The 23,233-nt window shown below is 38.8% G+C and overlaps 1 protein-coding gene across 5 annotated transcripts in view; it reads left to right on the forward strand.

Annotated features, from left to right (window-relative positions):
* Positions 1 to 430: 430 nt before the first annotated feature.
* The window catches only part of SCN1A (sodium voltage-gated channel alpha subunit 1), a 161,074-nt gene continuing 138,271 nt past the window's right edge, over positions 431 to 23,233 (forward strand). For 4 of the 5 annotated variants that reach the window (XM_027129279.1, XM_027129304.1, XM_027129300.1 and 1 more), the window contains exon 1: positions 17,986 to 18,421. The gene's annotated coding sequence lies outside the window, so the exon portion shown is untranslated. Of the gene's footprint in view, positions 656 to 17,985; positions 18,422 to 23,233 lie in introns of those variants that run through there. The other variant, XM_027129294.1, reaches the window with a different exon arrangement.

Consider the following 23,233-nt stretch of genomic DNA (forward strand, 5'->3'; position numbering starts at 1 on the left):
TAAATGCTATCATCTTGCTTACAATAAGATGTTCAAGGGACATGAACACTCTTTACAAATCCTTTAGTTATCATCCTGCAAACCAACTCACACCTGAAAGTATTCCTCTATTACAAATACACATATTCCCCTATACTTACCACAATGAGTTAAAGGTAGAAGCTCCGTGGTAGCCTTTGAGTCATTACTTTGCTTTACCATTCCCTTCATCTGAGGTGTCATGGCACAGTCCTTTACAGACAGCCAGTCATTCTGTTAGGTTTACTGCAAACACCGAAAGAGGTATCTTGTACTTGCTGGAAGACTTAGCTTCTATGCTTCTGGTCATTCTCCCCACAAAATGAACGGGACCAGTTTCTGAGCTATTCTTAACTGTCCTTCCAAAACATTTGAAAAGAGAAAGACAAGACTTCTTGATTTCCATGCAAACTCCCAGCCTGCCCGCCTGCCTGCTGCTGCCAATACTCCTCACTCTTGCTGGTGATGACATTCAGCAAGCTCCCCAGCTCCGATGCTTCGTTATGTAAGGCTGTCTAGGTCAAGTGTAGGAGACACACTGCTGGCCTGTGAAAACTCATGGAACTCTTCCTTCAGATTAACACTTCAGGGGCTATGGAAGCTGGAGGAAGCTGAGCTTTTACTCCATCTTTTGGGGGTAAATATTTTTTGCATGAATCAGTGGTTTATGTGCTATAGTCTTGGCAGCTGCCTGTCAGCCATGCTGAGAGGTGTAGAGGGAAATTACTAAGAGATTTCAGTTCTGTCAGCATGCTTGAATAAGCATAGGATGTCTTCCAGCAATCCTAGCTTTAAGACAGTTAAAGAGTAAATGAATCATAAATTAGAGTTTGCTTATCAAGCATCATCTCTAACTATCGAGGAATGCATGTTGGATTTGATTGTTTAAACTGAATGCAATCCATTTGCTCAGAGGCATTGAAGGAGAGCATTATTAGATGGGGCTATTAGCTGTAAGAGATTTACTGCAGTTCTTGGCTGTTACATTGCCCTTGTCTGATTGCAAATTTGCTTCCCTTGTAAATGAGCTTTATGTTTTCCTGTATTTGTCTTCTGTTGTGATTGTTTGTGATAGTATGAGAACAGAGCCTGCATAACCTGGCAGTTATGTGACTTCAACAAATAATAAATCCTGCCTACTTATTCCAAGGTGAATACTGCAGTAGGAGCGCCATTTGATACAAGCCTGACTAGTGTTGGATTAACTGCATTCGTTCACACTGCTGTGTATGGGGTGCTTGGAAGCATTATCCCAGGTTTAGCATGAACACTTATTTATTCTCTGAGCAAAAGTAGAACTGATATCATGCTGATTCTGTTTTAGACTCTCACACTGTGTCCTGGTACGGGAATTAGTTAAAACGGGAGACTCTTATTGAATGCTGCAGAAAAGCCTGGTAAGATTGCGGCAGCAGTGTAATATTGGGGGAAAAAATTTTAATAAAATTTAACCAGAGATTATGAGACAACAAATGGCACCTGATTTAAAGGATAGGTGTTATTTTAAAAGTTGAAGATAGATACAGCACATTTGAGAGGGTTTGGCTTCTTGCGTGCCCTTGGCAAGCAAAGTTCAGTGCCTTGGACAGGATGTCGTGATTAGGAAAATAAAGGCTGTGTAAACTGCCTTCATGATTTTAAAGAGATAAAGAGGATGCTGACTACTCAGTCATTGGGTGTTTCTAAGTGAAGACCGGCATGAGGCAGGTTAATTGGAGCACACTCACTAGGTACACAGGTAGTTTTAAAGTATCTGAAATTTGTTGCATTCTTTTAATTAAATGAATGGAATGTAAATGAGTGTTACTAAAATGAATTTCTTTGAGAGTACTTTTCATTCTGTTAATCAAGATTAACAGTGGCACATGGATTATTTATAATGGGAATATACTGCTTATCATCTTATGCTATATTTAATTGATTAAACATGTACATGTTTATGGTCCCTCAGGGCCTGACTGTGTATTATTGATGTTCAATAAGCATTTTCCCCATAGACTTAGCTTGGCATAAGGGCCCCATCAGACCGGGTTTTACTTAGCTTGGCATTGAGAATATTCCTCCTAAACATAATGTTAACAATAATGCATACATATTTAGTTGTACTTACAATCTTTTATCTTTAGGATAACACTGTCAGTGCTCTAATTGTTTATAAATGATTTTTGTTTAATACTATTTCTATTGGCTATTGTTAAAAGGAATTCTTTCTGGTAATGTAGCTTAAAAGTTATATTAATTTCTTCATTTCTAAAGTAAGGTATTTGAGTTACGTGAGGTCTACAGTTAGTTTTGGTTCGGCCATCAGTAGGATATATTCTTCTAAATGTGAATTAGCCCTATTAATTAATCTATGCTAAAGTGAGATTACATCTTTTGGTGAGGTTATGTTTTTTAAATACCTACAATACTAGGCCAGTTGAGTACCTACCAAATGCTAGGCCAGTGTTACCTCAAAGTGTTATGTCCTGAACAATAGCAGCAACAGCATCACCTGGGAACTTGTTAGGAATGCAGATCCTCAGGCCTTGTTCCAGATTTCCTGAGTCACAACCTCTGGGTTTGGGGTGGGGCAATTTGTCTTTTAACAAGCCTTCCAGGTGACCGTGAAGCTGCTAAAGGCTGAGAACCGCTATGCTGGGCAGGACTTTGGTTAAATCTCATAAAAAATAGTTCTTACTATAATATATTTCGAATAGGTCCTTTTTATATTATTGAATATATTTCAAAGATATGTTACATAATTGTTTTCTGTTTTCCTGGTGGCCCAGATTTCCCAGTGTAAGCAGTACTCTGTTTTAAAGATTTATGCATTTACTTAGTACATCTTAAACCTAAATTTGTTCATAAGAAGCTTTATTTTCCAACAGTTCCATTTTTAGCTTTCAGAAGTTACATAGTGTGATGGGAAAAACACTAGAGGGCCTATCTCTTCTGCTGGCTTGCTGTGTGACTTGGCCTATGTCACTGACCCGCTCTGATGTTCAGTTTTTTATTTGTAAAATGATAGGTTGGCATAGTCAGGGCTTCTCAGCTCAGCACAACTGACATTGTGCTGTGGGGTGTGTCCTGTACATCATATAATGTGGAGCAGCATCCCTGGCCTCTACCCAAAAGGTGCCAGCAACAACCCCCAGTTATGACAATCAACAATATTTTCAGACATGAACACGTCTCTGCTAAGGGCAAAATTGCCCCTCCTGCCTCCTCACGTCCTAATCATCCCCTCCCCGTGTTTGAGAACCATTGTTAACTCCTCTACATAAAGTTCTATTATACTAAATAATAAAACAATGTATAATTTCTCCTTTTGGAAGCAGTCAGGTTAAAAATTCCAAATGAATAAATAGATATATGTCTTACTTGTATAACTCAGCTATAAGCTCTTTGTCCCCTTGAAGAGTTAGGCATAACTGTCTCAAATTCCTACCAGTGCCATAGTCTGTGGAGGTCCCCAAACCCTTCTGCAATTTCTCAGGGACTTAAAATCTTGCATCCTCCTCTATGTCCTGGAGTCCCAGCTCCATGTATACTCGTCACTCTAAAAAAGTGACCCAGATTCCATCTGTCACTAGTTTCTACCAGGGATTTATGCATACCAATCATCTTTTGAGTTAAATAGATTTCACTAAGGATTTGGGCTACTCTTCCCCATATTCTCTTTCCTTTCTCTACCATCTCTGCTCCCCACCCGCTCCCTGCAAGATGTTCTGAGAACTGCAAGTTCTTTTCCTTCTAGTGTGCCTGGTAGTCCAGCTTTCCACGCTCTTATATCTGGATGTAAATGCGCAAACCCATCAAAGAATTTAGAAGATTAAGGACCTTCAGTTTAGGACTTTCTCCTCTTCCTGGAAGGCAGTTGAGGTCATGTTCTATAATCACAAAATCATAAAGTCATGGGGCTGGAACAGGTATAGAACAAGTTCATTTACATGTCTTTAGAAGTCATACTGAATGATCGCTCTTGGCCCATAAAATTATACATTTGCATGCTAGAGTTTCAGAATTTTAAATTATATCTGCCCATGAATTGTTACCTCAAACTTCAGCAATTTAGTCCAGGCATTTTCTGGAGCTGATATGCGTGGTGGAAATAGATAAGCCACACACACACACACACACACACACACACACACACACACACACACACTCACTCACACACACAGACACACAGACACACACACACACATTTTCCCCCCAAGAGTTAGAAATTCTTCTCAAAACATATTGTACTAAAAATTCAAATTGTGTTATTCTAAGATATCTGTGAATTAAGGGACTTAATCTAAAATGTAGATATAAAAATGTGCCAGGTAACTACATTTTGATTAATCAAAATAATAATACCTTATGTTTGAATGATTGTATCTGTATTTCCAAGTAATTTTATAGACATGGCCCTTTCTCAGACCCACAGCCACCCTATAAGATAGGTCCCATTAGTGTTTTCATTTTACAGAGAAGAAAATAAAAGCTCAGTATCTCCAGATGTCAAATCTACTTCTCTTTCTACTATTCTACGAGGCAAGACTCCCTAGTGTATGTAGTTTCAACATATTGGTGAGTATAATTTCTAAGTGTTTTCTGATAAAGACCTATTTCAAGGGTCTTCCTGCTCCAAAGCACTCAGTGTAAGGACTGAGATGTACTACCAATTTTTTGTTTCAGTTTCTAGGATTAATACATTTTCCCCAATTTATCATACATTTATTTGTATAATATGCTTAATTGATTGTTCTTCATATGCATTACTAAAGTGCTTATGGGATGATTTCAACACACCATTTATTATACTCATCATAGGCACCTGCATTATGTCACTTAATGCTACCTAGTTCCTTTGTATTTTGGACTTTACGTAACTATTCACTCAGGTCAATTAAATAGCAACTTGCCAATGAGATCTAGAAGGAAAAATCAAATTCCAAAAGGAAGAAGTGGTTCACTTATGGCTGCAATACATTTGGAACTCTTTGCAACTCTCAATCATTCATGCTGCTTTCTTTATTTACCTTGAGCAGAAATCTTTTGGGTTTGATATACAGAGTTTCTCAGATTTACAACATGAAAAATTATTCCGAACATCAAATATAAATTCTTCTTTTAAATGACTCATTTCCCAACACCAGGATCCCAGTCACTTCCATCTTTATTTGATCTTAAAGTAAATACCGGAGAAGAACTTAAAAGATCTTTTATTCCATTTTGGAATATTAATTCAGGGAAAAATTATACAATAGAGAATAATTTAAATAGATATTAAAAACAATGAATTTCAAATGAACTGGTAGTATATGTGAATTCTATTTTTTCTGAAGCTGTGACTCAGCTCAATATTAGAGTCTTCTGTTGAGAGTGGAAGTTCTCAAGCTACACCCTACCCCAGCAGAGTTAGGGGTATAAATGTCTTGTCAGACAATCCCCTTCCTTATCACTGGTTAGCTCTGTGACCACGGACAATTTATTTAACCTCTCTGAAAATCCCTTTAGCTGCCAGGTGAGAATGGTACTATCCCCTTGTCAGAATTCAAAAGAGATAATGTATGTCAAGTGGTTTATTGCAGTGTTGTTCACATATTAAACGTGTTCAGAAAATAGTCGTTTATAATAATATTTGGCATCAGACAGTCCCCAACATATCAAGCTGTCCCAGGGTGTCCTCCTAGTGTAATATCTTCTGAGCAAAGAGGACATTTATATCAATATCAGGATCTGGGACTCAAAAGATGCTAGATTCAAGGACAAATGTTCAAAGCACTGAGGCATCAGGAACTGGAGATTAGGTGGGACAAGGATAACCAAGGATGGATGGTTACCTGGACTCTCTCACCCTGCCCCTAAAGATAGTTTTAAAATTGCAGTATCCCAAGATAACTAGCCAACCCTATGTCTAGTATTTTTACTTGTTTTTTCCTAATATGTCAGCCCCTATTCTTTAAAAATTATATTATCAGGGTAATAATCATTATATTACATATAATCATATATTATCATAATATATTGAATAATATAATACAATCATTGTATTATATATAATTACATATAATTTAATTATATGATAATTACATAATTATATTATCAGGCTTATAATCCTTTGAGAGATTTGAAAAGCCTAGGAAATGTAGACATTTTTCTTCAGAGTAGAAGGAACAACTATGGGGAGAAAGTACCTATGACTGGAAAAGAAACTTAAAATTACACTGATTTACTTAATTTATTTTGAGAAATGGTTTGGGCCTAAAGATAAAGCCAAACAAAATTTCTACCAAGCCAAGTTAAATTCTTTGACAATTGAGAGCATAAATTAAATAATTCCTCAGATTTTTTTCTAATTCTAATATTCTTTGTAAATGAGATTAACTCTGGACCATGAGCATCCAAATATCAACCAAATCCAAGATGATTAGATTTAATAGACCCATGTCATATGTCCATTAATAATTAAAGAAAAATAAGTGACTCAATACTGCCATTTTAATCATTTATCCTACAAATGCATCACTAATCACATATGTCTCATGATCTGGAATTTGTCTGATAAATATGCTGATTTGTGAAAAATTAATCCTTCTTGTTCTGTAAAATGAAATTATGGTTTTCTGATAAAGTGACATTATATTTTATGTCCAAAAAGTAAAGTAGTGAAATAGGATATCTGAAAGAGTTGTCAGTGTTTCGTTGGGATTGTCTCATTTGAGGATACAAGGGAAATAGAAGAGGTATCATTTTCTGTATGAAATTTTCTAAAGACTATTACTCTGATTATATAATACTGGGATAAGGGAAATGTGCAGTTTCTAGTAAAAGCATTAGAGAAAACTTTATATTAGCACGATCAGGACATCAGAAGGAAAAGAAATGTTTTGGTCTCCGGATTTTCTAACCATTGTCCTCCTGACAGTTAGTCAGCCCTCTCATACCCACATCCACCTTGACTTAAGTGGTTTTAGGAGCAAATAAGCCAATTATAAAGACTACTAGTACTGTCAGTGTTCTGACAGGAAAGAGATGGCTCCCTCAAACTGGTGGAAAGAAAAACCAAAATACTTGGTTTTAGCGTTTCAACATCATACTCTCCTGGTTTCCTTGTGAACACGGTTCCATCTTTCCTTCTGTAGCAGGTGTGCTGGGCGCTATGTGATCTGGCATCTACCCACCTACCCAAACTCTAACCATTTCCACAGTCCCAACCTGAAATCTGTCCTGTACACAATATTTCCTCTTCTTGGAACACATTTTCTCTTTCTCCTCCACACATCTTTGTGTTCCTCCTAGTAAAGTCCTATAGGAAACTCTCAGGCAAAGTCAAGACTTGGCCTAGATTTCACTTCCTGGTTAACAAAGTAAGAAGTTTGATAATTCCTAATGAGGGCAGAGGTGTGGGAAACAGGGCTTTTACGCTGCTGTTGGAGTATAAGATGGTGCCATGCCTTTGTAGGAAAATCTAGTTATAGCCACCAGAGTTAAAAGGCACATTCCCTTCCGCTCAGCAGAGCCATTTCTTGAGAATGTATCTACAGATACGAGTATCTGTACGAGTGGGAAAACCATCTGTAAAGTGATGTTTGCACCAGCACTGTTTGAAGTAGCAACAAAACAAAACAAAAACTTAGCTTCCTCATCTATAAAATAATGATAATAATAATAGTATTTATTTCATGAGATTGCCGTGAGGTTTCAAGGTTCTGGCATATATTCATTATTATTCCTCTTAAATCATTATCAGAATTGATTTGAAAATACTAACGTCTAAGTACCTACCATATACTAGGCACTGTGCTAAGGGTTAGGGTATTAAACAGAATCTCTTATCCTGAAGATTTTATTCATTTCCGTAAAATAGTTTAATTTCATTTGTTTTTTACGCAAAGAGAAAGAAGTGTTTTTTAGAGATAAGACGGGACACGTTGTTATTTCCCCACTTCCCACCAGCCCTTCACATCTGTGGAACTTGCAAGTCATCCTTGCTGTGCATGCAAAGGAAAAGTAGGTTCAAGGAACCAAAACAAGATGATGAGGCCCAGGGACATGCACCAGTGGGGAGGACTAAATATGCAAATGGAGAGAGCAGCATTTCCAGAGCCCAGCAAGAGCTGGAGCCCTGGCAGCAGCCGTAGAATGCGAAGTCCAGAGAAGGGAATGGTGAGAGTGGTGAAATGTCAGGTAGAAGTCAAACAAGGGGCGAGTCTCCGGAAAGACCCTCAGTCCCCAAAGGCCACTTTCCATAGTTAGACATAATCTGGGAGCCCTTGTCTTCTGGGTTCTTTTGGGTTTAGCCCAAGGAAGGCATTGATGGAAAGTTGAGGGATTGCCCCCACCACCCCCTACTTTCTAGTCTAGGTGGCTGCATTCTCCTCTGGTAAACCTCCTGCTGAGGTCTGCCAAAGCTCCCGCTCTCACTGGGAGCTGGGGCTTCCGTTTCCTCTGTTATTGAACTCGGGTTCAGCTGCTTGCCATTCAAAAGCCAATAATTCAAGAGGCAAGTGTCAATAGACAGTAAAGATTCCTTAACCAGAAAAGTTGGCAATCTGGGGAGAAGTTGGACATATGTCCCAAGACCAACTCCTAAGACTCTGCTCAGCAGTTTTTAAAGGGAAAAAAGGGAGAAGAATCTCAGTGAACCGTTAAATGGGCAAACAGGAAAAGGGCAAAAGAGCTGCTTTCACCTCCTTGCCTGTTAAAACCCAGGGGTGTCTGGCTCTCTCCACTGCTGGTTCCTGCGTGCTTCATCAACCATCTGAACCTACTTAGCATTTTTTTCCATCAAATTGTATTCATTCAGCCCCTTTTGAGTGTAGACTCTATTTTCTGCCAAGATCCTGACTAAATCAAAGGTGCAATTTTAAAGCAATAGATGTTTCATGGAAGTGTAGCTCTGTTGTGACACCCTGGAGAGGAGAATCTGGGCAGATGAAATTATGGATAAAGGTACTGCTGTCTTGTGGGGCAGCAGCTACCACGTGAAGTAGGGCAAATGGTTTTCTGAGCTTTATCATTGCTGAAGTCATGGAAAGATCCACATTCTGTATTTGCTGAGCTGCAGCAAAACTAAGGGGAGCAGAAATGTAAATGTAAATGGTCACATCCCATATATGTTCATTAAAAAGGTGCAGACCCAGAAGGAGCCCTTTCCTGCTTATTCAGCTTGTTCTTCCCTGCAGAGAGGAGGAATACAGGTTACTGTGAGGTAATGATAACAACCAGAATATAAGACTTTCAAAGAGACTGAATGGAACATAGAAACAAGTGTGTCAGTCTTTGAGCTTCCTTATGTATCAATTGCCATGGAAAACATTGAGACTAAGTGATTCTGTCATTTTAGCATCCCATAATGAGTAGATGAATCCAGTTGTCTTTAGTCCAACTGTAGACAGCCAGGTATAGGAGTCTGCACATAGACATGGGAGTACAGCTCCCCAGCACCTCTCTCCCACACCTGAGACCCGAAGGATCCCAGGTGTCCGGTGCTGTGCTATCTGATATGAATAGGGACCATCCCAAGAGTAGTAACTCAGTTCATGGGCCACAAAATTTCCAGGCCTTCTAGGAGGACTAGGCTAAATGTAATTACCATCTGGCCTTTCATGTGCCTTTTCCCCCAGTCACTCGCCAATCTATCCTAAAGAGTGTGAAGCCCTGAAGTGGGCCCTGAAGAACCTCTGTCCATTATGTGGCCTAAGGTGGAATTCTTGCATTTCCCAAGGGAAGAGAGGAGGAGAGATGTAATCGTATGTGATTTGTGTGCATTTGTGAATGGATTTCTAAAGATCAGAACTGTTTAGGACTGTGTGAAAGGTGTAAATTTCCCAGAGAAACAGGGCAGCACCTAATCCTAATGACATGCGTACATTATGAATAGCTTTGCTATGCTCTTTGGTAAAGTCAGTGGCTTTCCGCCTTTGAACATGAAAGGAAAAAGATGTTAGTAAGAATCCTTTAGGGGAACAGGAACTACATGTTTGCTTATGCTAAGTTTTAGCAAAGTTCAGTTTTATTCTGTAAATAAAGAGTTGTCTTCATAAATATCAGCTATTTCCTTTAGTTTAAATAAAGTCCTCTTTATAAAAAAATCTAATTAAACCTCTTCAATAAATAAAGTGATTTGGTTGATTTCAAGATATATTAAAATGGCAAACATGTTTTGGTTCCAATAAGTAATCAGGCATATTTTTCTTAACACTAGCTTTAACTGACTCATCTTTACAAAGGGGGAAATTGCTGTATGAAATAGATCAGGCGAAAACCAAGCATAATGTTTAATTGACTTAAGAGGATGGAAAGAGACAGAAGAGAACCCAGCACAGTAACTTAATTTTTTATAACTGTTCATGCATTTTCTTAATTTACACTGATATTTCTTTTCTCTCTTTAATCTCCTGTGGCAGTAGATCTGGACATAATGCTTTAAATATTGTGATCTTTGATCTTATTTCAAGAGTCAAAGCTTTATGAAGCCTTTATATATTTAGAGAAAGAGGCATAAAGCTTAGGCATGTGAAACATTAAATTTTGTTTTCATATATGAAAGATAACTGCCATATATATATGGTTTATCAGCCTAAAGAAACAGACAATATGTTTTTAGATTACATTTTGGCTTTTCAAAGAAATTATACAGCTTCAAGACCATTTGCTTCTTGGATATTTCCTGGCACTCTTTTTGGGTCTGCATTTCTGAAAGCTGTCAATGTTACACTCTGAGTACCTGATACTCACGCCCTTGAACTTGAATATCTTGTGGTTAATATTTAAGATCAGTATGTGGAGCTAGACTGAAGGACGGTCACTTTCTTTATCCTTTGGTTAAACCAATGTTGGTTAGTCTGTCACCTTCTTAAACAGTAACTGCAGTCATACACTTCATCACATCCATCTGTCAAAACATGAGTGAAAATCAATTGTGGTGTATCTAGAAATACTCCACTCACTTCCATTTTGCTTCTTATATGATGATACACCTACTCAATTTTAATTTCCTTCATAGTTAGACTGTGGAAAACAATTGAATGGACTCTTGTGGGATAAAACTAGCTAGGTGACCTTGGTCAAGTCACATCACTTCTCTTGACATCATTCCTCATACCTTAAGTAAAATCCCTTGTCTGAGTAATCTCTAAGAACTTGCCAGCTCCACACTTCCTCAAAAATTATCATCTCTGTAGAGAAGTGGTGAAGATAATATTTATGTCAGTTGACATTCTGTTTTATGAGGTTTGAAAACGTTATTTTGTCCTACCTGTAAATTATAGTGGCGTTTCATTCTGGAATTTTGATTCATCAGTAGTCAGCAGATACCATCAGTTCATCTTCAGAAAATACCTTCATTCAACCACAGTCACTGGAATATGTTTAGGAAATAAAATAATAAAACAGTTCCTACTCTCAAAGAGATTATGGGGTAGGGTCAGACAATGAGGACATGCACAGATAAAAGAGGGAGGGATTGTGGGCAGAGAAGAGGAGGTCTCCAAGCAGAGGAAAGGAAGGAAGCAAAGTATTGAAGACATGATGGCTCCTGGCTTATTTAGGGAAAGGCAAAGAGTTTGTTGTTATGAAAAATGACATTGAGGTTGTCCTCAGTAAATATTGATAGCATACTCTTACACTTTAGCTGGAAAAAAAGACCAAAAATAAACCAGGCCCCCAAATAATAAAAGATTGTAAATTGACATTTACATGGAACACTAGAGTGCTTTTTTTCATTGGGATGTAACTGACGTATAACATTGTATTAGCTTTAAGTATACAACATAATATACATAATGATATATGTATATAATGTAAAATGATGGAGTTATTTTAAGAGTGTTGCTTGGATGGTTGTATAACAGAGGAAGAATAATATTATATGAAATGATAAAAAGTAGTTTTGTAATTTAATACCCATCTTGAAACAATATCACAATGCTGATCTCATCAGATGCTTTATATTTATATATTTAATTTCCCTTTGAGAAATCAGGTTTGCTCATTATTATGTCTTGTCCATAAAACCTGTTTATTTGGTGTGGGAATACCATTATTTCCTTCTCCACCACCAATGGCTACCTACATAGCTGAAAGGAAATTGTAGTGAACCTTCCAACAAGAAGTAACTGCCACCCTGGGAATAATCCTCTATGGATTTATGATTAAATTCTGGCTTTCATTGCTTTGGATGGAATAGCAGGGAAGGAGTGGAGAATCTGGTGATCTGGGAGAATCTGATGATCTCCATCATAATCCCCTCCCTCACTTTCTCGCTTTAAAATACAGCATTGTGGTGAGGTAAGAAAAACCCTTACCGTTCATTTTCCTCCACTACCAGAGGGAGAGTTGGGAGTAATTTTAACAATTTTTTAGAAACTTTTAATAAAATTTTGTGTGCCCACAAACACATCGATTCTATAGACATTTGAGAAACATCTTAGAATAAAATTGGCAATAAAAACAAATTCCAATTATATAAGGTGAATATATTGTAGGTGATTTAAAAAAATGACAATCTATGAGTGGGAAATCACAAGCCCATACAGCTTTGATTCAGTAAGTTCAAATGGGGGGCCCTCAAATATTTTGGTATCATGTTTGAAAAAATAGTTGATTTTCTTTCCTAGTGGGACATATGGACCTTACTAGTGTTAAATGTTTACCTTCTAGTACCTACAAAATGTTCTGAAACCAAAGGCCAATTTTCTGTTGTTAAGAAATTGTAACTTTAAACTTGCTGAAAAACTCATTGGCTCTAGTCCTCCTAAAAGAGTGTTCTTAATTAAAGTTTATTTATTTATTTATCTAATAGTCAGTAAATTCCACATTTATTTCTGGCTCGTTTTCAAAAGGATAAATTAACCTGAAAAGTTAGATAAGAGTTCATATTTTCTGCTAGGAAGTGATTTCTATTTCTAAAATAGTGGCTGCTAAAGGCACTGTGTTAGTGAATGCTTGGGAGAGAGCAAGGAATTGGTAGTAAATCTTTGCAGAATGCTGCATGTTCAAAAAAAGGACTGGGAAACTCATACCTATAAAAGCAAAGCCCTGGAGTGGAAAATGATGTTTACCATGGTATCACATTAGTACTGTGCTTTAGCTGAGTTCCATTTTTCAGTCACAGGGGGCAAAGCCAGGGTTTGAAGCCAGGTAATAACACAGTGGTCCTGTGGATTTAGAATCATAAAGTCTGCGTTCATATTCTGACTCTGGTATTTTCTGTCCATGTTGGAATCATTAAATCACTCCATCAGAAGGCCTGTCACCACCCACAGCCCGTGTGGCAACACCACTATATCTAAGGGACACCATCCCAAGGTCAGACCACTGTCCAGACACCAGCATCCTGATCCCTTTCCTTCAAGAAGGAAACCAGCTCAGTGAGCCTAGATTCCCAAACAAATTACAGGAGAATCTAGAAACACTTTCTGCCTTAAAACTCTAATGTCATTTATAACTCTGAACAAGGGAATCCAAAATTCAAAACATAATGATTTGACCATAACTTAGGGAAATTTTTGGCCAAAGATCAAGGATGATCCCCTTCTTCCCGCCAGGCCTCAAGTTAATTTAAGAGTTAATTAACACTTTTTGTAAGGCAGCTAAGTAAAATGTTCAGAACTCCAAGAGCTGGACATCAGGCAGCATGTTTTAATAACAAATTCCCTTTATTTTCTACATAAGAAAATATTAAATAATATTCAATAAATATTTAATAAATATTAGTAATAATTGCACTGATTCTTCAGCCTTCTGATGTTGAGCTCTGTCCTTGAACTCTTTCAGAGTTCTCACTGCAGCAGGAGATTCTCCATGCTGTCTCTGTACTGACAGGCAAAAAGACATGGCATGGCTTTTTCCACCTGAGTGACTTCTCTTCCTCTTTAACACCTAAGATTTATTGACAGTGATGATGTCCCTTTACAATATTCCTTTTCTGTATTGGGCTCTGAGCAGCGAATTGCTGCCCCTAGCCCTCATGAAAGCTGTGCCACAGGAACAATCCAGTCCTCATGGCAGAGAGGATGCTTCAAAGACTAAAGGGCATCTTATGCTTTCATTCTCTTTGCCTTGTTAGGAATTCTCTCATAGGAAAGGCACAGCCCAAGCCTCTTAGCCAGTTTAGTAAGTCCATGTATTCACAGGTTTAAGAAGTATTGTCACATAGGAAATGACCAGTACTTTCTTTCCACCTTCTAAGGTGAAATTACAGAGGATCTCCTAGAATGGCTAACATTCAGGGTGGGAAGAAAAGGGGGGGAAATTACCTGCTCATTCTTTGAAACTGGAAACGTAATAGTGGGAAAGAGAAAATTATATCTAAGTAAATTAACTTCCACTCAAAGGTAAATAAAATACAGGACTGGTTCCACAGGGAGTTTAGAATCTAGGAAGCAAATACGTACATAAAACTCTCCCACGAAGCCAAAAGGGAAAAGAGCAGTAGTGTTATAAGGGAACACAGATAAAGACTCATTTTAATTTATCTTTTGCCAACTTTTAGGAATATGTAAGTTTAAGTGTATACTATACTAACTTAATAAAAATCTCATACTTTGCCTTTATGCCAGGCCTAATATAAGGAATATTTAAAGTTACCATTGTTTTTAAATTGGCTCAGCTCTGATGAATGAAATGTCTTGTGTACAGAATGACAGGCTACTCGTTAAATATACTCATTGTACAATGGGTGTGATGCCAGCCTTTTTTTCCCCCAGAGTTTGTCAAAATAGGCATTTATTCTCTTACTCCCAATGCTTTCGACTTAACAAATAACCACATTCTGCAAAATAAAACACGAAGTTGTTCTGTAATTAACAAGAGAAAAGAGATTCTACCTACTGAGAAAACAAGAAAGACATTAGAGAAAAAAGAATATGTGACCTAAAACATTGGTAGAATTTTCCATGAACAGATGGAAGGAAGCTCTGTCAAGTGAAGATTATGAACAAAGATACAGAGGTGGAAGGGTGATGCGTGCACTGAAAACAGCATGGCTTTCCATTTATCTGATGTGTCAGAGTAAAGAAACTCAACTAGTAGAGGAATTTGATCTGCTTTGTTCACTGATGTAACTTCTGTATCTGGAAATGTGCCTGGCTTCTAGCCGGTGCTTGAAGAAGTGAATAGGTGAGGTGTCAGATGCCCAAACTATGAGCAGTATTTGAGAGCTCTCAAGGGCTAGGGCATTTAGATTCCTGCAGTCTGAGTGAACTGACTAGGATTCCCTAGGGGAACAGAAACCAAGCTCAGCTAAGCAGCAATGGAGTTTATTTGTGACTATCATGACACCCCAAATCAGGAAAGTATCTTGATTTGGGGAAAGACTAGAGCCAGAAACAGGAAGTCATCAGGAGTTTGCTGGCTCTTTTTAAAAAATTATTTATTTATTAAAAAAAATTTTATACAATTTTTAAAAGTTACTTTCCATTTACAGTTATTGGCTATAGTCCCCATGTTTTACAGTAGTACATCCTTGAGTCTATCTTACAACCAACAGTTTGTACCTCCCACTCCCCCTCTCCCCACCGGTAACCACTATTTTCTTTTCCATATCTGTGGGTCTGCTTCTTTTTATGTTATATTCACTAGTTTGTTGTATTTTTTAGATTCCACGTAGAAGCAATATCATACAGTATTTATCTTTCTCTGTCTGAGTTATTTCACTTAGCATAATGCCCTCCAAGTCCATCCATGTTGCTGCAAATGGCAAAATTTCATTCTTTTTTATGGCTGAGTATACATATATCTCTCACCTTTATCCATCCGTTGATGGGCACGTAGGTTGCTTCCGTGTCTTGGTGATTGTAAATAATGCTGCTATGAACATTGGTGTGCGTGTATCTTTTCAGATTAGTGTTTTTGTCTTTTTCGGATATGTACCCAGGAGTGGTATTGTTGGGTCATACAGTAGTTCTAGTTTTGTTTTTTTGAGAAACCTCCATACTGTTTTCCACAGTGCCTGCACCAATTTACATTCCCACCAACAGAGTACAAGGGTTCCCTTTTCTCCACACCCTCATCAACATTTGTTATTTGTAGACTTTTTGATGATTCTGGCTCTGTCTTTTGTCACTATTTCCTCTTCCACACCTGCATGATTCCCTTGTCTCAGCGCCCTGGCCCGCTTGGCCCTGAGTCTGCATTGGGAGGGTGAAGTGGCGCCCACAGCTGCCAGAATCACATGTCGCACCCTTCCCTGTCCTGGTCCTCTGTAGCCAGGAGCCCAGGTTCACCTCTGGGGATCAGGTAGGGAGAGCTGTTGGGAGGATGACTGTTATGAGCAGATACTCAAAAAATTGACCTCTGCAATAAGCAATTAGAAGGCATGAAAGCATGTGGTCAGGGGTGTTCTTATTTTCTCTAAACTATAAGGACCATTCATATGTAACATGTTAGTCTAAAATTTAAAAAAGTACTGCCTGTTAGTTCACATATTTCCCACTTCCTCTTCATCTCTAACATCCTGGTAATTATTTACCAAACATTGGTCCATTGGTCACTGGTCTCTCCAGCTCCTTTCAACATTGCCCAGACTCTACCAGAGACTGAAGAACACTATTTACCTGCACCTCACGACTTGCGGGATCTTAGATCCCCCACCAGGGATTGACCCTGGGCCCCAGCAGTGAAAACACTGAGTCCTAACCACTGGACCACCAGGAGATTCTCTGAATAGCTTTAAGTGTTCATGCTACCTTGGTTAGCTTTTGTGGAAGTATAGGATTTTTTGAGCTGGCACAGGAAATGATCTTAATTTTTTTCTTTTATAGGTAAGGAGATGGGCCCATGAGTAATTTATAAATAAGGATTAGTAGATATTTTTAGAACAGAGACATGCAAATTACATTCCTGTGATTCTAGAACAGGGAAAGAAAGGAGGCCTTTTGAGTATGTTGTAAAGAACAAATGGACCAAGAGCCTTAGTTTTATTGCTTTGCAAGCTAGGTGTGGCCTTGAGTAAATCTCAATAAGGCTCTGAAAACCCTCAGTATTCCCAACTGTATAATGGGAATAATTATAATAATATTAATAGTATCTATCACACTGTCCTATAGTAAGGAATAGAACGATTAAATATTGAAGGTGATGTCATTTAATAAATGGTAAAGCACAGGCAAAATAGTTATCAACAATAAGTGGGTTAGATAGAAGACAACCAGGATGAAATATTTATTGCAAATTATGCCACATGATTAATCTACACATAGTTAATTGTGAGCATATGCAGGACCAAATGCTAAAGACTGCTTCAGTTTTAAAGTACAGTTTGTAACACAGAAAGCTGCACTCTCATCTCCTGGAGTTATAAATAGTTTAGCATGAATTCTCCACTGTTTTAGGAAAACCTGATACACATGGCTTTCATAATTCTATCAATAGGTAATACTTAATTTGAGTCAAAATAGATATTTGCTTACTAAAACATGTTATTATAACTAAGCTGTAGGTTGTGTCCACAAAATGGGGAAATATATTGCAGTAAAAGATAATAGAACCATAGACAGAGTGGGAGAATAATCTTGTTAACCTCTAATCACAGATGAAGGTGGGGAAATGTAAGTTCTCACAGAAGAGTTCAGGGACTTGCTCAAAGGCACATGCTCGTGAGTGCTGAAGTAAAGCTCACATCCTCTCACTCTGGGCTCTTCACTATAACAAACAACCTGCTATTAAAAAACAATATTAAAAATGAGAAAAATTCCAAGTAGATCCCCAATGGAAAGCCATTGATCTGTCATAAAGGGCCTCCCAATTTTCTTCTGGTGGAATAAAAAAGACAAAGTTTTATTCACAAGTTCTAAAATTTGTAAAGATAATAATGATTCAGAGTAGGAATAAAGTAATACTTTTTAACAAAAATTCAAAAACAACACTCAAGTTATTTTCTACACTTGAAAATAGCTATATTTAGTTTTAAACGTTTTCATCTTTCAGTCATTAGGTATTTGATATGATAGAGCAATTAGGAATGAAGGGGAAACAGAGGAAGCAATAGTGAGAGAGTCAAAAGGAAGAGGGAAATGATGAGGCTGAGAGAGAAAAGAGGTTGAGAAATAACACAGAAATCCGGCTGGTGAGAAAATATTTAATGTTTGGCCACTAGATGGCGATGTAATGTAAGGTGCTACCTCGACCTTTTTTTAAAAAAAAAAAAAAAAACACAAGCTATTTGCTGATTTGTATTAGGTACCATAGAGTGAGGCGAGGATGAAGCCGAGAGGATACTGCAGAGGTCTCTGGTGCATGTGTGTATGTGTGCGTGTGTGTGTTTGTGTATGTGTGTCCTGCCCCAGTGAGACTGCAGCCCTTGTAAATACTTGGTCACCTTTTGCAAGAAGGATCTGAATTGCAACTGAAGGCACGTTGTTATCATCTGGTCTTTGGGAGATGCTCTTCCTCACTGCAGATGGGTAATTTTCCTTTTTATCAGGTAAGCTGTCTGGTTGTTTCGTCGCGATCTTAGGCACGTTCGTTCCGGTTATTTTGGGAAAAAAAGAGCCCGTGGAAATACAGTTTGGGCAGAGCAGGAAGTCCATTTTTGCATGTGAATTCGGACCAACGGGTCCCCCTCCTCCCTCTGTTCTCCTCCCCTTCCCCTCCCCCCTCCTGTCTCCACCTTCCACGAACTGAAATCAGGTTTGTTTTGCAGTTCAGCATTTTGATACGAGATGGGATTCTTTGGCCTGAAATAGCTTGGCACCTGGCCAGTTCTTGCCTTTGCTTGCCTGCATCCTATTCAAGGTCTCCTTTTGACGCCCCCTCCTCCTTCACTGGTGCTTTAGAACTGGACTAGCCGAGCTGTGAATAGAGGTCGTAGTATTCCTAAGGATGGAGCAAAAATTAGATCTCAGTGTTAACCCCACAGGAAGAAGGAAGGCAGCGGGACAGCTGCTGGGGTCGGAGCACTGCAGGGCTTTGAGGCTCCTACGGCAAAGGCTGGGCTTTTGAGAAGGAAAGCCTCATGCCTTGGATCAGAAGGGGACAATGAGTTAATCTCTGTAACTCAGGTTGAGCAGGCTAACAAAGGAGCTGGAGGGTAGTGGGAAAGAATCCGTTGTTCCTGGAATGCCAACTGGGAAAGGTTGAGTTACTGTTAATTGCACAGAGGTCACTGTCCGCGGTGATGCTGCAGATGCTGTTCAGTTCCCAGTGTGAACCGTCTTGCTTTTCCAAACAGCACAAAAAAAAATGTCTCTGGGTGGACGTGAGGCTTTTTCAGAGGTCTTTGTTACCATGGATCCCCTCTCTCCTACCTGTTTGAGGTATTTGTTTAAAGGCACTCCCCATTCCCCCGCTGCCTTTACTTCCCTCATTTCTTTTTGTTCCCTTCAGTGACTTCATGACAATTGTCACTCCTCTTTAGCAAATCAGTCCAAAAAGAGTTGTGTTAGGTGCGTTTTCACATGTCCCATGAAATGATTAAAGCCAAAGTAGGGTAACATTCTCTCCATATGTGCATGTGACTAAATATTTCTGAGGTGCAGTAGCAAACTTGCGAATTGCCGAATGCTGTTGCTATCACACCTATAAAATGTGGCCCCTTTTTTCTATGGATTTCCAGGTTCACGTGGTATTTCTGATGTGCTAGTGTAGTAACGGAACATATTTCTCCATTAAGCACTTTCAATCATCCCAAGAGGCTGATGCCAAACAGAAATAGGAAAATTCCATGCTGAGGTTGGTGATCCCTGCTCTCATTTCTCCAGTCCAGTTGGCAGGTCGCTTACCTTTCCTATTTGCTGCAATACCTGGCACGCCAGGGTGATGCATCTTGGAGCTCCTGCACGTTCACCAGTGTCTGACACTTTTCTTTCCCCTCATTTGTGCATTTGGGAAGCTGAACAACTCCGGTGAAAAACTTTTAAGCCTCTCCTTTGCGGCTGCTGCTTTTGTAATTGCTGTCAAGCCACCGCATCCCTCTTGAGCAGTGTTGTAATTTAGGCCTTCCTCCACAAAGCTCCTTGAAGAGATTTTTAGATGGTGTCTATTTTAGGAACATAATGTGTAGACAGGAATGGATGGCCACTGAGATTTACAGGAAAACAATTTCGTGGAGAGGGTGAGGTAACGTTAAAAACCACCAGCACAGAGCACCAGTGGCTGGTTATATCACATGAACTGAGCAAGGGAATTAGTTTCCAAGAAACTCACTGTAGCTCATTTGTATGGCTTTTTTTTCTTTCTTCCCTCTTCACATTGCTGGTCTGTTTTTTCAAATATCTCTCTAGGCGGCCAGTATGTCCGGAATGGTCATACTGGTAAAAATAATATGCTGGATTTTGCTGCCAATACTAATAGTCTCCGTTTACATGGCCCCCTCCTGCTGGGAAATTTGGTATCTGGAGACTCATTTATTAGGGCAGTTTCCCTTTAAGTCATGGTTGAGAGGTTTTCTCCATGTATGGGAGGGGAGGGGAAGGCACAATTGGAGGCCTAATTAATTATACAGTATCCAGGAAGGCACTGGGGATCTCAGCCAGGATTCGGCTTTACCAACCAGTGATACCAGGGGCAAAGGGACAGACCAGAGACCCAGAAGTAAACGATTGCCACCAACACAGGGAATGAAAACTCTGGAATCTCACAAGAGGAGTCCAGTAAGAAACATTCTAGTTCCTTGTGTAGAGGGCACTGATTCAGAGAGGAAAAACGGAAGAGCATCTTCTCTGGTTGTTGCAGACAAGGAAGGGAAAAATTGGGGATTCTTTTGGAGTTACCTCTAGGATGTTACAGGCAAAGCACTCCTCACGGGTTTATATTTGTATGAGCTCACACAGGGACGCATCCCTGCAAATTTTAGCCTGGGGTCCCATACAAGGTATTATTTTCCTCCTGGGTCGTTGGAGAGGCCTAACCCATCATTCCCTCCCTGTAAATACCAAGAGCATAGGCCCGATCTCCCAGCGACCTGTGAAGTGGAGGTAGGGGGGTGCAGGAAGAGATTATAGGGAGGGTGGAGACAGAGTGACAATCCCAGCTATTTGGGGCTGGGATCTGTGAAGTAATCACTTCCCTTTGAAATTCTGATTAGTCAATTAAGCATGTTTCACAGATCAATTTAGATGATACTGCTCTAGGGTAGGGGAGGGGAAGAGATTGATTCTCAGAGCAACTATGGTCAGAAAAACAATGTTCAAGAGGTGCAGAAAGTAATTTTTATCTGAATGAGGTGAGAGAAGAGCATTCTGGGAAGAGGGAAGGGAGAAGACACGAGTCCCAAAGGGCACAGTGTCTGACAGGTATAAGGAATGGCACCTGCCTCATGAGTGATCACGAGAGCAGAAGAAATGGAAGGAAATGGGGCCAGATCTGTGGAGTCTCAGTGAGTGTGCTTAGGGCTCTAATTGTCCCTGGCGTTTATAAAAAACATATCCAGGAGCAATGTCAAGTCAATTTAAGTCCCATATTTAATGATAAGTTACTAGGTTAAAAAAAAAAAAACTAAGCCAAGTCATTTTCACACATACACAAAGTTTTAACCATTTGTAAAGTTCTGTGAAAAATGCCATAGTTCCTGGTATGCAGTGAAAGTGGCTTAAAAGTAGTTAAAAGACACTCTTTGGTGGAAAAAATAAAAAACCTGTTTGAATGAGATCATTGGTTAGATTGCTGTAAACTATCAGTTAAAATAAAAAAGCAGCCCCTGTCACCCAGTCAGTCTTGCTTGCACTTGAGGACTTTCCCCCTGAAATGACCAAACTGAGGAGGTGTGGGCTGGGAGTGGACATTAAGGATGGAAGCCAGTCTGTACCTCCCCTAGAGGGGTCACGACACAGTAGGTGTTGAGAGTGTTTGAACAAATCATTTTTTTGCAAATGAATTCATATTAATGGGATTTAAAAACAATACGGTAAAACACAAGCATCAGCTCTCGTGTTTATCTGTATTAAACCTTTCGTTGTTATATTTCTGTTTCAAAATTCACATTCTAATGGTTTATCTTTTTATTGCCTGACTATTTGCTCCCACTCTCTCAGTCACCTGCTAACACTCCTTTCTAGCAAATGTGAGTTTCTCTTCTAACTTAGAATAAACCTTGCTTCTTAGTTTATCCCTGTAAATGGTGAAAAGTCCTTGCCTCTCTTATGGCCTCTTCCTCCTTTGATGCTCCACCTACAACCTTGGCTTTAATTTTGATGAAGTGTCTATAATCTTTGGCTTTAATTTTTTTCTTCTGTCACTTGTGTTTTTGATGTCATATATAAGAAACCATTGCCTAATCGAACGTCATGAAAATTTACTTCTCTTTCTTCTCTATGAGTTTTACAGTTTTATCTCTTACATTTAGGGCTGTGATCTATTTCAAGCCAGATTTCATATGTAATATGAGGTAGGGGTCCAACTTCATTCTTTTGCACGTTGACATCCAATTGTCCCAGCACCATTTGTTGAAAAGACTATTCTTTCCCCATTGAATTGTCTTGTTTATCTTGTTGGCCATGCCATATTTAAGTGCGTCTGTGTTTTTAGCATGTTACTATTAGCAATAATTTCATGTGCTGGGTACTAGGGGTGACTTTTTTCTTTAAAAATGAGCAGTAAGATTCTCCCTTCTGGAGAATCCATATAACTTTAAAGTATGAAAAAATTGTCCCATATGCCTTTAACTGTTAAATGCTTTTTGACCTAACTTCATGTCAAATTTTTTTATTATAATTGAAAGCATACTCATTAATGACTCTACTGGAAATTTAAGGAGATGGTATAGAGTTCAGTAATGAGCTAACATTTTGGGAGAAAGATTACTTACTAATTATTTTAAAGAAAATCTCTACTGTATTGCACGTGCTCTCCCAAACTTATACAAACGTTATCTGTATAATATATGTAGCTAGTCTGCTCTTGCTTTCTAAGCACCGTTGAGGGGAAAACATTGAACTTGAGGTGGAGGTGTGCCTTTCAAATAGGGTTACTTGTTGTATGAGTTTGTCGAGGCTTCCATAATGAAGTACCACAGACCTGATACCTTAAACAACAGAAATTTATTTCTCACAGTTCTGGAGGTTAGAAGTTCAAGATAAGTTGTCTGCAGGCTTTTTTTTTTTTTTTTCTGAAGTCTTTCTCCTTGACTTGCGGATGGCAGCCTTCTCGCTGGGTCCTCATATTGTTTTGTGTGTGTGTGCGCATGCGTGTACGGGCATTCCTAGTGTCTCTTTTTGTGTCCAGATTTCTTCTTATCAGGGCACCAGTAAGATTGTAATAGAGGCCATCCTAATACATTTTAATTTAATTCCCTCTTTAA

Source organism: Aethalodelphis obliquidens, unplaced genomic scaffold (genome assembly GCF_003676395.1).
Source record: "Aethalodelphis obliquidens isolate GAN/ISIS:26980383/991018 unplaced genomic scaffold, ASM367639v1 scaffold2, whole genome shotgun sequence".
Lineage (NCBI taxonomy): Eukaryota > Metazoa > Chordata > Mammalia > Artiodactyla > Delphinidae > Aethalodelphis > Aethalodelphis obliquidens.